This window comes from Antechinus flavipes, chromosome 6 (genome assembly GCF_016432865.1).
Source record: "Antechinus flavipes isolate AdamAnt ecotype Samford, QLD, Australia chromosome 6, AdamAnt_v2, whole genome shotgun sequence".
Classification (NCBI taxonomy): domain Eukaryota; kingdom Metazoa; phylum Chordata; class Mammalia; order Dasyuromorphia; family Dasyuridae; genus Antechinus; species Antechinus flavipes.
The window spans coordinates 249438925-249454575 of record NC_067403.1 but is presented as its reverse complement, the minus strand read 5'-3'; the positions used below and the strand labels follow the sequence as shown (position 1 = coordinate 249454575).

Genomic DNA, 15651 nt, shown 5'->3' with positions numbered 1-15651 from the left:
CTCTATCCTCTGTGTCACCCAGCTGCCCAAGAATGGAATTGTTTTTAAAAAATCAGTGATTTGGAGAACTACTAAATAAGGCATCTTGTGGAGACTGGTAAAATCAAAACATGATATATGGAAAATATGAAGTGACCTAAAAGGTAAAGTATTTCAGTGACTTCATTTTGCAGAAGAGAAAGTAGAGGTTCAGAGTGGTTTTCATTGTATGAAGATCCCAAAGTTTATAAACAGGGAGATGGGACAGATTCAAACATTGTTAGATGATAAGGAATCTTAGAGATTATATATTATATCCATATCACTTTACAAAAGGAGAAAGTGAGAAATATGATTTCCAAAGCTGAGAGAATCAATGATTGTGAGAACATTCACCCAAATCATGCCTTTTGAATGCTAGTTCAGTGATTTATTCTTCAATATAAAAAAAAAAAACATGAAGTATCAAATGAGGCTTCCCCAGTATTGGGGAAGAGAATCAAGAGAAGCTAATTCTCTCTCTCTCCATCTCTCTCTCTCTCCCCTCCCTGTTCTCCCTTTCCCTCTCTTGCTCTCACTTGTTCAGTCGCTTATGTCTCAGTCAAGTTAGAAAATGAAAACGGTGAGTAGTATCTCATTCTTCATTATTGATATAAATAGAAATATATATGTTGATTCAATATAGGAGTTAAGAATGCTGGGAACTGAATTGATCAGAAGACTCCAAATCAATGCTCCATTTGATTCTTTCCAATTTGTAGACAAGCTTGGGTTTTTCCTGTGGAGATTTTTTTTCCCAAAAATATTATTTCTTAATTAAGAAGTTGACAAAAGAATAGAAATTTTAAGAAATGTCAATGCATGGGAAGTAAGAATTGAGGTGTCTAGTGGAAATTGAGATTATTTTAGAATTATGGATTTATAGTTAAAAGTGATCTTAGAGGTCATGCCATCCATTGGTTTCATTTTACAAATAAGAAAATAGATGTTCAGTGATGTCATCATTTTGTCAATATCCCAAAGGTAATGAGGGTGAGAACTGGAATAGTATCAAACACTGTAAAATTATGAGGAATCTTAAAAATTATGTAGTACAAACCTTTCACTTTGCAGAAGGAATAAGTGTGAAAATGACTTTCCTAAAACGATGGAATGAATTAATAGAGAAAGATATCCCAGATCTTTGTTTTGGTCAATAGTTGAGTGGTCCATTTGTCACGATCTATAAGTTTGAATACTTGGAAGAGTATGGAGAATAGAAGAGTCGGATTAGGAATACTCAGTGTTGCAAATGGATAATCCAGAGATGCTAATTTACTTCTCTATGTCTCTGTCTTTCCTTATCTGTCTCTCTTTGTCTCTCTCTCTCCCTCCATCTTTCTCTGTCCCGGCCTCTCTCTCTCTCTCTCTCTGTGTCTCTCTCTCTCTTTCTTTTTCTCTTTCTCTCTCTCCCTCCCTTCCTCCCCACCCTCTCTCTTTCTCTTTCTCTCTCTCTCTTTCTATTTCTGTTCTGCACACTCTTTGCAGGTTTGAATAAAGATGAACTTGGTGAGTAATATTTTCTTCTTCATTATCCAAATATTTGTATATGGTGATACAACATACCAGTAGAGGCTGATGGCAACTGAGTTGATCAGGAGACCCAGAATCAATGGAGAAATCCAGGACCTCATATTTGTAGAGTTCAACTTGGCAGCCTAGATTTTCCTGTGAAGTATTTGTTGTGATAAAACATTGATTCATAGACAAAAAAATGGAAATTTTGAAAAATATCAGTGATTTATAACAATACTAAATGAGGCATCTTTTGGAAATTGGTAAAATCAACAGATTATATATGGAAAATCAGAAGTGATCTAATAGGCCATTCAGTTCTATGTTCTCATTTTGTAGATGAGAAAGTAGGGGTTCAGAGTGGTTATCATTGTGTAAAGATCCCAAAGAGTATGAATGTGAGAGCTGGGGTAGGGCCAAACATTGTTTGATGATAAAGAATTTTAGAGATTATGCACCACTACTCTATCACTTTACACAAGGAAAACTATTTTCCAAAGTTTAGTGAAAATGATTATGAGAACATTTCCCCTATGCCTTTTAAAGGCTAAATCAGTGCTTTGTTACTCAACATCAATAAGAATTAAGTCTCTTTAGAACATAACTATAAAATGAGACATCCCCTGCTTTGAAAATGAATAATCTAGAAAAATGAATTCTCATTCTTTCTCTCTCTCTTTCTCTCTCTCTCTCTCTCTTCTCTCTCTCTCTCTATCTCTCTCTCTTCATCTCTTTTCAGATGTGTATAAAGATGAACCTGGTAAGTAATATTTTCTCCTCCATTATCCAAATATTTTTATGTGGTGATACAAGTACCAGTTCAGGACACTGGCAACTGAGTTGATCAGAAGATCCCCAATCAGTGAACTAATTCAGTTCCTCATATTTTTAGAGAGAAGAATGTGACAACCTGAATTTCCTGTAATTTTTTTGAAACACAGATGCATTGAAAAAAGAATAAACATTTTCAAACAATCAACACATTATACATGGAAAATCAAAAGTGACCCAATCAGCCAAACAGTTCTATGGTTTCATTTGCCAATGAGAAAGTAGAGTTTGAGAGTAATTGTCACTTTGTAAAGACCCCTAATATGAATGTGGATCTGGGAAAGATTCAAATGGTGTTATTTGATAAGGAATCTTAGAGATTATGTACTATACCTCTATCAGTTCACAAAAGGAAAAAATGAGTAAAATGCTTTCCAAATCTTAGAGAAAAAATGATTAGGAGAACATTTACCCAATCTATGCCTTTTGAATGGAAGATAAGTGCTTTATTCCTTAATGTCAACAATAGTGAACAAACTTTATAATAGAAATATGAAATGAGGCATCCTCTGTTTTCTAAATGAATAATTCAAAGAAACAAATGTTCTCTCTCTCTCTCTCTCTCTTCTCTCTCTCTCACTCTCTCTTTCTATCTCTTTGCAGGCGTGGATAAAGAAGATCCTGGTGAGTAATATTTTCTTCTTCATCATCCAAATATTTGCATATGGGGATACAACATAACAGTAGAGGATGCTATCACTTTGCAAAAGAAAAGGATGAGAAAAATGTCTACCAAAGGTGAGAGAATCAATGATTATGAGAACATTCACCCAAACCATGTCTTTTGAATGCTAGGTCAGTGCTTTATTCCTCAATATAAATAATCATGAAAATTCTTTAGAACAAAAATATAATATGAGGTTTGCCCAGTATTGGGGAAGAGAATCAAGAGAAGCTAACTCTCCCTCTCTTTATCTGTGTCTCTCTCCCCTCGCAGTTCTTCCTTTCCCTCTCTTGCTCTCTTTTAGTCTCTTATGACTCAGTGAAGTTTCAAAATGAATACGAGTAGTGTCTCATTCTTCATTATCCAAATGTTTGCATATATTGTTACAAGATAGAAGTCAAGGATGCTGGGAACTGAATTAATCAGGAGATCCCAATTCAATGCTCCATTTGATCCTTTCCAATTTGTAGACAAGCTTGGGTTTTTCCTGTGGAGTTTTTGTTTTGCCAAAACACTGCTTCTTAATCAAGAAGTTGACAAAAGAAGAGAAATTTTGAAAAATGTCAATGCGTGTAAAGGAAGAATTGAGGTGTCTAGTAGAAATTGGGATATTTTAAAATTGGGGATTTATAATTAAAAGTGATCTTAGAGGCCATGCCATCCATTGGTTTCATTTTACAAATGGGAAAATAGATGTTCAGTGATGTCATCATTTTGTCAATATCCCAAAGGAAATGTGGATGAGAACTGGGATAGTATCAAACATTATAATATTATAAGGAATCTTTAAAATTTCACTGAAAGAAAAAGTGAGCAAATGACTTTCCCAAAACTATAGAATGAATTAATAGAAGAAGATACCCCAGATTTATGTTTTGGCTAATAGTTGAGTGGTCCATTTGTCAAGATCAATAAGCTTGAATATTTGGAATAATATGGAGAATAGAAGTGTCAAATGAGGAATACTCAATATTGTAAATGGATAATCCAGAAATGGTAATTTAGATCCTCTCTGTCTCTGTCTTTCCTTATCTATATTTCTTTGTCTCTCCCTCTCTTCATCTCTCTGTGTCCCTACCTCTCTCTGTCTCTCTCTATCTGTCTGCCTGTCTGTCTCTCTCCCTCCCTTCCTCTCTCTTTTTCTATGCCTCCCCCACTCTTTCTCTTTGCCAATCTATCTGTCCATCTGTCACTCTGTGTCTGTTAGTGTGTCTGTCTGTCTCTCTTTTAATTTCTTTCTCTCTTTTTCACTATATCATTCACTCACAAGTCAGGTGTGAGCTAAGATGCACCTAGTGAGTAATAACTACTTAAACATTTTCAAATATTTGTACTTGGTGATACTATATAACAGGGAAAATTAAAGGAAAATGAAGTGATCTATGTGGCCATAACTTCAATGTAGAGAGAAAATGTCTCTTCCAAGATCTTAAAATGAAATAATTTGAAAATATCCCAATGTTCTGTTTTTAACTCATAATTCAGAATTTTCCTCAAGATCAAGAAGCATCAATATTTTGGATAATAGACTCATTAGAAAAGATACTTGAATTGGACCAAATGGACATTCCAGTGAAGCTAATTTTATCTCACTCTGTCAATGTGTTTTTCTCTTTCTTTTCCCTGTCTCTTTCCCCCACCCCTCAAGAAGGAGAAAAGATGCAACTGGTCTTGAAATATCTTCTTCATTATTGAAATATCTCCCTATGGCAATACTTTGGAGTAGAGCAGTATACAGTAAAATATGCTAATGAACATGGCCCACAAGTCAATATATCCATTATATTGATATATATTTGCCAAAACACTGTTTCTTAATCATACCTTTATAGAGGCGATAACTTGTGTGTTTTGATTTTCCTCTGATGTGTTTTGTTTTGCGAAAGAGTACTTTTTCTTAATGGACAAAATAATTGATATTCTGAAAAAAAGTAATTGAAGGGGAAGCACTGGGACATGAGGGAAAGCTGGTATAATTTTAGTTTTATATGTTTCAATTTGGATATGACCTTAGTGGGTAGTCAGTCCTTACCATTATGAATGAGAAAATAGATTGTTGTGTTATCATTTCTAAAAGGGAGCAGAGCTCTTCAGTATAAGATCTGAGATCAAATCAAATATGGTTTTCTAGAAAGCATCTCAGAGTTTACATGGGTAGATCCCTTGTACTTTGCAAATGAATAAAAAGGAGGGAGGGCGGAAACTGTCATTACCAAGATTGTAAGCTTATATATTTGAGAAGCATTCCCTGGTCTATGTTGCTTAGCACATAATTCAGTGTGCCTTCTTCAAAATCAAGAAACCTAAATATTTAGGTAAATAGGCGCACGAAATGTGGCAAAGTAAGAGTAGCAAATGGGTAATATCGAGGAGCTAATTTTCCCTCTACTAATTCTCAATATCTGTGATTCTCTCTGTCTTCATCTCTCTTTCTTCTACTTTTCAGTGGTGAACAAAGATGCAACTGGTGAGTCATAACCTCTTCATCATTATCTAGTTATATGCCTACGGAAATATTATGTAGCAGTAGAAAGTTTCGGAAAATGACGAGTTCAGAATGACTTTCCCATCTATGCAACCACCTAACCGCAACTTTTCAAAAGGAGCAATTTTGTCCATTTTCCTTCCCCTCTGAAGTATTTGTTTTCTTTAATAGGGTTTTTCACTGATTAATTGACATAATAATGAAAATTTTGAAAAGAATCAGTGACTGGGAAGCATTGAGTCATAAAACATCTAGGGCTAGTCAGTATAATCTTAGTTTTATAGATTTAATGTTGGAAGTGTCCTTAGTGACTGATCAGTCCATAGTTTTATTTATGAGAAAACTAACCCATAGTGATGAAATCAGTTATTGACTGTCTTCTTTTCCCCTTTCTCCCCAGATATTAATAATGACAGGTGTGGTAAGTCAAATATTTTCACCATCACTATACAAACAAAAACGGGGAGACTGTTTGCTTTGGAAAAATTCTTATTTCTTTGTGTTGTTGATTTTAGAAAAAAGAAGCTCCTGAAAGAGTCAAAATATTGTCATCTTAAAAATTGAATGGGTTAGTCAGACAGCGAGTCAACAAGGATTTATTAAGAGTTTACCATATGGCAGGCACTGTGCTAAATTCTGGGGATATAAAGATAGAGGGTCATGCTTAAGATACAGCATATAAGTAATTATAAGTGTATCATAGAGAGATGAGAGGATGGCAGGTTATGAAGGACTCTAAATTCCCCCAAAATATCTTTATATTTTATCGTAGAAAGAAGAAAATGGTAATAGAGAATCAGCCTATCAACACCATTGGGATGTAGTTTTAAAAGTTCTTAATTGAAATTATCATAACTCTGAACACATATCAGGAGGAGAACATGAACTTAAATCTCTAGACAACCAACAAAACAAGAGATATGGAGCCGAGCCCAGAAGTAGACATTTTGAAAATATGAAAGAAGAGATAAGATCAAAAAATCATTCCACTAATACAACAAATGACTAAAGCTAAAAATGGCAATAAAGTGCATGAATATGTAGAACAATACAAAATACAAACATTAGCAAAACAAAAATATAGGCTCTAAATAGCTAGATATCTGCAAGAGAAGCCTATCTGAAGAAATTCTTGAAGAAATTACTTTTAGTCTGCATTGATTTAATTGAATTTTATTAAATATTTAGAGAACAAATAATTCCTAGGCAACATGGAAAAATAAGGTGCAAAGGATTATAGATTTATAGCTTCAAGAGCCTAGGGATATAGCTTCATCCTCTCATTTTACCTGTGCCAAAGCCCAGTGTGGCAATAATTTAGAAGATATTTATACTTAAAGGAAAAAAAAATCAGTGATTGGGAAATCACTGGAAAGGAAGGTATGCACTAGAATTAGCCTTATTAAAGAATGATAAATTGAAAATTATTAGGAACCTTATGGGGCTTTTACTTCAAACCACTCAATTCATGTTAAAAAAGCAGAGGTATAGAGCAATCAAATTACTTATCCCAGGTCAGAAAGTTGTGAAGAAATGTAGTTGAGACAGATTCTTAATTGGTTAGTAGTATATCATTCAATACCCTCTTATGTTATGACACAGATCTAGACAGCAGAAGTGACATACCAAAGATCACAAGAATTTGAGGTGAACCAAGTATAATAATAATCCAGGTCTTCTACCTCTGTGTTAGACACACAATCATATGGTTTTTCTCCAGTTTTTTTCTTTTTTAGCTATCTGAAGCAAAGGCTGTGGGTGGGTAGGTATGAACTGCTGAGGTAAGATAGGGCAAGATCCTTAATAGAATAAGTATAAAAAGACAAATGAGGGAAAAAAAGATTGTGTCGAGTTCAACTAATTCATCAATGGATCAAAATGAAGAAAGGAAGAGAATTTTTCAATTCAGGGTAATAGTTTGAGAAAAATACCCTGAGAAGTAGAGGGATAGAAGGTCAGAGTGAGAATGAACAATGAGGTTTAGGGTTTTGTGGCAGAGGGAGAGGTGGAATATAAAGGTTATTTTAGTGTTTATAAATATAGAAGTGGTGAATTTAGGGGTGACAACAAAATGAAGGTATGGCCATCTTTGTGTAGCTGAGGTATGGTGAGGAAGCCGGTCCTATGAAATAAAAATGGCGAAGAACTGGGAGATTAGGGTAAATATTCCTTTGATATTTGGGGAGTATCAATATGTTTTTTGAAGTCCTATATCATGAGGCTAGGAGTTGGGAAGAAAAGAAAGAAGGTGAGCCAGTCACTAAACTCTTTGCAAAAACTCAGGGGATGTCCTGGGGATCAATAAATAAAAGCTACCAGAACTTGATTGATTTCTAGGTCTGGATTAAGTGAACTGAAAAGGGAGAAGTTACTGATAGATGGTCATAGAGGATAGTCTGGACATTCTAACGGCCTCATTTTAAACATTAAGTGAGACAAATGAGTACAAATATAACTAGTGCTGGAAAGGGAGACCAAGAAGAATGGAATAAGGAAGGAGTCTACTTTCAGTGGGTAACAAAATATGAAAAGAGTGGGAAAGGAAAAATTTTAAAGATGAAAACATATCTGTTATCAATGGAGAGTGCATTCCAGAGAGCAAAGTAGAAGGGATGGGTAGCTCTAGAATGGAACATTGTGGGAGTTGGGTTAAAAGTGATGGGAATAATTTGAATAATTAGAGGCTGTTTTTCAGAATCATTAAGAAGAGGAGCTTGCAACTGGCTGTATGCTTATTATTCATTGATAAATGAATTCTGGGGGGTTATCAGTATGCTTAGAGGCTTGCCTTCAGAGTAGAATCTTCTGGGTCATTTGTCAAATTAGGGGAAGGGACTAAGGAGAGAATCAGATGGAAATTTATTTTTTCTCTTGCATGCTATCCAGACCGGGACAGTGGAACATTGGACAGAACAGAGAGGAATGACGTGCAAAAGTGGCCCAATACAGGAAATATGCAAAAGGAAAAAAGAGGAGTCAAACGTTCCTCTCTTTGCTTCCTTGAAGATGTACAAGAACAAGGCCAGAAGAAAATGAAAATAAATCTCTCTCCCTTCCCTGACACCATGAAGAGGCCAGGTTAGTAGTCTAGGGATAGGAGGGAATGGTATCTCTCTTCCTCTTTTGCAATCAGGAAGAGTTGAGATGAATTTCAAGCTGACTTCTATTAAATGCTATATATATATATATATATATATAATATATATATATATATATATATATATATATATATATATATACACACACACACACACACACACACACACACACATACACAGAGAGAGAGAGCATCTTATGAAGCTTCTTCTATGACTCATTTATTGTTCTGATGCACAAATCAGTAGATATAAATTAGGAAAAGAAAAAAGTAGACCTATATCAGAAGTGAACATTCCTATAAGGATACTGATTAAAACATGATCCAAGAGGCCATAGCTGTGTACTCAAAAAATCATGTTTATTTATCAAGTTGGATTTATGCCAGAAATTCAAGGATATTTCAAATTTAGGGAAAATAGAGACATAATTATATTAATAGCAAGCACAGTAGAAGTTAAGTATGTAAAATTGGAAATTGAGAGGATGCCCATCAATTGGAAAATGACTCAATAATCTGCAAACAATGTATGTATTTGCGATAGAATATTATTGTCTATGGCAAATGATGAACAGGATGCTCTCAAAAAAACATACAGAAAATCCTCCATAAACTCAAGCAAAATGAATTGTACTGCATACAAATTAATAGCTATTCTCAGTAGTATAATCGTCTATAATTATTCTGAAGGGCTTATGATAAAAAATTCTATTTATACAGAGAGAAGGAACTGATTGTGTCAGAATATAAATTGAAGCATTCAATCTCTCTCTCTCTCTCTTTTTCTCCCTCTCTCTCCTTCTCCCTTTCTCCATCCCTCCCTCCCTTCCTTTGCAGATGTAGTTAAAGAAGAACTTGGTGAGTAATATTTTCTTTTTCATTATCCAAATATTTGTATATGGTGATATAGCATACCAGTAGATGATGCTGGCAACTGAGTTGATCAGCGACCTGGAATCAATGGCCAAATCCGGGACCTCATATTTGTAGAGAGCTCAAGTTGACATAAAGTTTCCTATATTTGTTGAGCTAAAACATTGATTCATGGAGAAAAAATGGATATTTTGAAAAATGTCAGTAAATTGGAGCATTACTAATTGAGGTATCTTGTGGAAATTGGTAAAATAATTGGATTATTTTGTCCAAAGAGGCCATGCAGTTCTGTGACTTCATTTGACTATGAGATAGTAGAGGCAGAGAGTGGTTATCATTGTGTAAAGATCCCAAAGAGTATGAATGTAAGAACTGGGATAGAGTCAAACATTTTTAGATGATAAGGAATTTTACAGACTATTCATTACAAGGCTATCACATTACAAAAGGAAAAAGTGAGAAAAATACTATCTAAACATGAGAAAAAATGATTAAGAGAACATTCACTCAATTGATCTATGGCTTTTGAATGCTAGGTCAGTGCTTTATTCCTCAACATCAATAAGAATTAAGAATCTTTAGTACAGAAGTATGAAATCAGGCATCTCCTTTTTTGGAAATGAGTAATCCAGAGAAATAAATTCATAATTTCTTTCTCTTCCGCTTTCTCATTTTCTCTCTCTCTTTCTCTTTCTCCTTGTCTCCCTCTCTCTCTCTCTCCTCCTTTGCAACTTTGGATAAAGAAGAACCTGGTGAGTAATATTTTCTTTTTCATTATCCAAATATTTGCATATGGTGATATAACATACCAGTAAGGGATGCTGGCAACTGAGGTGATCAGAGACCTGGAATCAGTGGACAAATTAAGGACCTCAGATTTGTAGAGAGTTCAACTTGGCAGCCTAGATTTCCCTGTAAAAATGGAAAATCCAAAGAGGCCATGCAGTTCTATGGCTTCATTTTAAAGATGACAAAGCAGAGGTTCAAAGTGGTTATCACTGTGTAAAATCCCAAAGAGTATGAATGTGAGACCTGGGATAGAATCAAACACTGTTAGATAATAAGGAAACTTAGAGATTATGTACTACAACTCTATCACATTACAAAAGGAAAAAGTGAGAAAAATACTATCTAAAGGTAAGAGAAAAAATGATTAAGAGAACATTCACCCAATCGATCTATGGCTTTTGAATGCCAGGTCAGTGCTTTATTCCTCAACATCAATAAGAATTAAGAATCTTTTGTACAGAAGTATGAAATCAGGCATCTCCTTTTTTGGAAATGAGTAATCCAGAGAAATAAATTCATAATCTCTCTCTCTTCCACTTTCTCATTCTCTCTCTCTTTCTCTCTCTCCTTGTCTCCCTCTCCCTCTCTCCTCCTTTGGAACTGTGGATAAAGAAGAACCTGGTGAGTAATATTTTCTTTTTCATTATCCAAATATTTGTACATGGTGATATAACATACCAGTAAGGGATGCTGGCAACTGAGGTGATCAGAGACCTGAAATCAATGGACAAATTCAGGACCTCATATTTGTAGAGAGTTCAACTTGGCAGCCTAGATTTCCCTGTAAAAATGGAAAATCCAAAGAGGCCATGCAGTTCTATGGCTTCATTTTGAAGATGACAAAGTAGAGGTTCAAAGTGGTTATCACTGTGTAAAATCCTAAAGAGTATGAATATGAGACCTGGGATAGAGTCAAACAATGTTAGATGATAAGGAAACTTAGAGATTATGTACTACAACTCTATCACATTACAAAAGGAAAAAGTGAGAAAAATACTATCTAAAGGAGAAAGAAAACATGATTATGAGAACATTCATCCAATCTCTGCCTTTTGAATGCTAGGTCAATGCTTTATTCCTCAATATCAAAATGAATCAAGTCTCTTTAGAACAGAACTATGAAATGAGGCATCCCCTGTGATGAGTCATCTAGAGGAACATATTCTCTCTCTGTCTCTCTCTCTCTCCCTTTCCTCCTTACATCTCTCCTCTCTCCCTCTCTTTCTACCCCTCCCCCACTCTTTTTTTCTCTCTGTCACTCTGTCTGTCCCTCTCACACTCTCAATCATTCTGCCTTTCTGTCTCTCTGTCTCCCTTTTTATCTCTTTCTCTCTTTTTCACTGTATCATTTACCCACGACAATAAAAATGGGAAGACTGCATGCTTTAGAAAAATTCTCATCTCTTTGTGTTTTTGATTTTACAAAAAAGAAACTCCTGAAAGAGTCAAAATATTGTCATCTTAAAAACTGAATGGGTTAGTCAGACAGTGAGTCAACAAGAATTTATTAAGAGCTTACCATATGGCAGGCACTGTCCTAAAGATAGAGGGTCATGCTTAAGATACAGCATAGAAGTAATTACAAGGGTATCATAGAGAGATGAGGGGATGGAAGAATATGAAGAATTCTAAATGCTCCCAAAATGTCTTTATATTTTATCATAGAAAGAAGAAACTGGTAATAGAGAATCAGCCTATCAACACCATTGGGATGTAGTTTTAAAAAAGTTGTGATGATTTTCTTCTTTTACAATAATATAATATGATGGTTCTCTCTGGGTGAGAGCAGGTTTCTCGGAGAGGTTTTCTGCAGGCAGCCTTAGTTGCAGTTGAAAGTAATAATCATCCAAAATGCAGTCAAGTGGTAACAATGCAAACATTTATTTTCTCCTTCCAAAATAGCCCGGTTAGTTGAGGCCTATCTCTCTGCTTGATTCTAAAAGCTCTTGCAGCTTTGTACTTTGCTTCTGCTTCTGCTTTCTCCAGCCTCCAGCCAGCCAAGTGGAAAATGGAATGAATCTCTCTTGCCTTGGAGAGAGGGCTTCTGGCTCTCAATCTCCCAGAGTGCCCTGTGTCTGTCCCAGCGTGCTGCTCTCCAATCTAATTCAGCTGAACTCTCTTGGCTGGGTTTATATATGATGTCTTCTGAGAGAATGGGATTATGGGTTTTCTCCCAGAGTGCTCTCTGGCCCTAAGAGCTTCAAGGGAGATGTGAATCCAGATATCTCATTCTAAACCCTGAAATCTCCCAAACCTGTGAACTCCAATGAGTAAAGGTGTGAACACAAACATTGTATCAATTAGTTCTACTTAGTACCTTGTTTCTGGTTCTGGCCCAACACATCTTCTTGTAAGAGCAGATCAAGGATACTGAATCATGCTAAATTAGATAATTATTGTCTCTATCAACTCTAATGACTTAACAGTTTGTAATGATTCCAATAGAAAGTGTCATAACTTTGAAGACATATCAGGAGGAGAACATAAACTCAATCCCCTAGAAAACCAACAAAACAAGAAACACAAAGGCGAACCCAGAAGTAGACATTTTGAAAATATTAAAGAAGAGATAATATTGAAAAAATCATTTCACTAATAAATACAGCAAATAGCTAAAACTGAAAATAAAGTGAATATGTAGAACAAGACAAAATACAAAAATTAGCAACACAAAAAATATAGGGTCTAAACAGTTAGATATCTGAAAGAGAAACCAAACTTAAGAAATTCTGGAAGAAAAATCTTTTAGTCTGAATTGATTTAATTGAATTTCATTAAATATTTAGAGAACAAATAATTCCTAGGCAACATGGAAAACGAAGGTTCAAAGGATTATAGATTTAGAGTTTCAAGAGACTAGGAACATAGCCTAATCCTCTCATTTTACCTGTGCCAAAGCTCTGTGTGGCAATAATTTAATAGACATTTATACTTAGGAAAAAAAAAATCAGTGATTGGGAAATCACTGGAAAGCAAGGTATCCAGTAGAATTAGGCTTATTAAAGAATTATAAATTGAAAATTATTAGGAACCTGAGAGGCCTTTTAGTTCAAACCACTCAATTCGTGACAAAAAACAGGTATAGAGAGATTAAATTACTTATCCCAGGTTAGAAAGTTAAGAAATGGAGTTGAGATAGAGTTACGACAGAGATCTAGACAGAAGTGACGTATTAAAGATCACAAGAATTTGAGTTGGACCAAGGATAATAATAATCCAAGTCTTCCACCTCTGAGTTAGACAAACAATTATGTGGTTTTTCTCCAGTTTTTTCAGCCATCTGAAACAAAGGCTGTGGGTGAGAGTAATTATCAACTGCTGAGGTTAGATAAGGCAAGATCCTTGGTAGAATAAGTATACAAAGGAGAAATGAAAAGAAAAGTATTGTGTAGAATTAAACTAATTCATCAGTGGATCAAGATGAAGAAGATAATTTTTCAATGCAGGGGCAATAGTTTGAGGGGAAAAAAAACCTGAGAAGTAGAAGGACAGAAAGTCACAGTGAGGTTTGGGGTTTTGTGGCAGAGGGAAAAGTGGAATATAAGGGAATTTCCGAATTTATAAATAGAGAAGTGGTGAATTTATGCGTGACAACAAGATGCAGGGTATGGCCATCTTTGTGTAGCTGAGGTGTGATGAAGAAGCAGGTCCTATGAAATAAAAATGTTAAAGAACTGGGAAAATATTCCTTTGCTATTTGAGGGAGTATTAATGATGTTTCCTGAAGTCCTATATCATGAGGCTGGGAGTTGGAGAGAAATGAAAGAAGGTGAGCCAGTGACTGAACTCTTTGCAAAAATGGGGGGATGTCCTGGGGATCAATAAATAAAAGCTACCAGAATTTGATTGAGTTGTAGATCTAGATTAAGTGAAACATAAAGAGAGAAGTTACTGATAGATAGATGGTCATAGAGGATAGTCTGGACATCCTAACTGCCTCATTTTAAACAGTGAGTGGGACAAATGAGTAAAAATATAGCTGGTGCTGGAAAGGGAGACCAAGAAGAATGAAATAAGGAAGGAGCCTATTTTCAGTGGGAGACAAAATATGAAAGAAATGCGAAAAGAAAAGTTTTAAAGAGAAAATGTGTGTTATCAATGGAGATTGCATTTCAGAGAGCACAGTAGAAGGGATGGATATCTCTGAATGGAACATTGTGGGAGTTGGGTTAAAAGGGATGGGAATAATTTGAATAATTAGAGGCTGTGGTTCAGAATCATTAAGAAGAGGAGGTTACAACTGGGTGTGTGCTTATTAATTATTGATAAATGGATTTTGGGGTGTTATCAGTATTCTTAGGGGCTTGCCTTCAGAGTAGAATCTTCTTGGTCATTTGTCAACTTAGGGGAAGGGACTAAGGAGAGAATTAGATGAAAAAGAGAAAAAAAATAACTCTTGCATACTATCCAATCTGGGCCTGAAGAACATTGGGGAGAAGAGAGTGGAATGGCAAGCAGAACTGGGCCAATCCAGGAAATATGCAAAAGAAACAAAGAGGAATCAAACCTTCCTCTTTTTCACATCATGAAGAGGTACAAGAATGAGACCAGAAGAAAATGGAAGGAAATCTCTCTTCCTCCCCTTACACCTTGAAGAGGCCAGGTTAGAAATTGGTGGATAGGAGGGAATGATATCTATCTTCCTCTTTTGCAATCAGGAAGAACTGAGATGCATTTCAAGCTGAATTCTATTAAACAGTGTAAAAACAAATGATTGTAGGTCCTAGGTTATATAAACTAAACATATATATACACACAGAGAGAGAAGACATCTCATGAAGCTCCTTCTATAACACATTTATTGTTCTGATGCACAAATCAGTTGACATAAATTAGGCAATGAAAAAGTAGACCAATATCAGAAGTGAACCTTATTTTAAGAATACTGATTAAAACCATGATCAAAGAGGTCATAGCTGTGTATTCACAAATCATCTTTATTTATCAAGTTGAATTTATTCCAGAAATTCAAGGATATTTCAAATTTAGGGAAAATATAGACATAATTATATTGATAGCTAGCACAATAGAAATTAATTTTGAAAAATTGAAAATTGAGAGGATGCCCATGAATTGGGAAATGACTCAATATCCTGCAGTATGTAATTGTGATAGAATAGTATTGTCTTATAGAAAATGATGAGCAGGATGTTCTCAAAAAAAAATTCTGGAAAATCCTCCATCAACTTGCGCAAAATGAAATGTACTTTGTACAAAGTAATAACAATGTTCTGGGATGACCAACAGTAAATGATTTTGCTGTTCTCAGTAGTACAATCATCCATGACTATTCTGAAAGGTTTATGATTAAAAATCCTATTTCTACCCAGAGAAGGAAATGGTTGTGTCAGAATACAGATTGAAGCATTCTCTCTGCCT

General features: G+C 35.1%; 1 protein-coding gene and 1 long non-coding RNA gene across 2 annotated transcripts in view; both read left to right on the top strand.

Annotated features, from left to right (window-relative positions):
- Positions 1–15651, top strand: part of LOC127540546 (butyrophilin-like protein 9) — a 229211-nt gene that overhangs the window by 105004 nt on the left and 108556 nt on the right. The gene's annotated exons all lie outside the window — the stretch shown is intronic.
- On the top strand, positions 6664–15461 carry LOC127540552 (uncharacterized). Its single transcript, XR_007948221.1, has 2 exons — positions 6664–8168; positions 14449–15461. It is a non-coding gene; the product is annotated as an uncharacterized LOC127540552 (long non-coding RNA).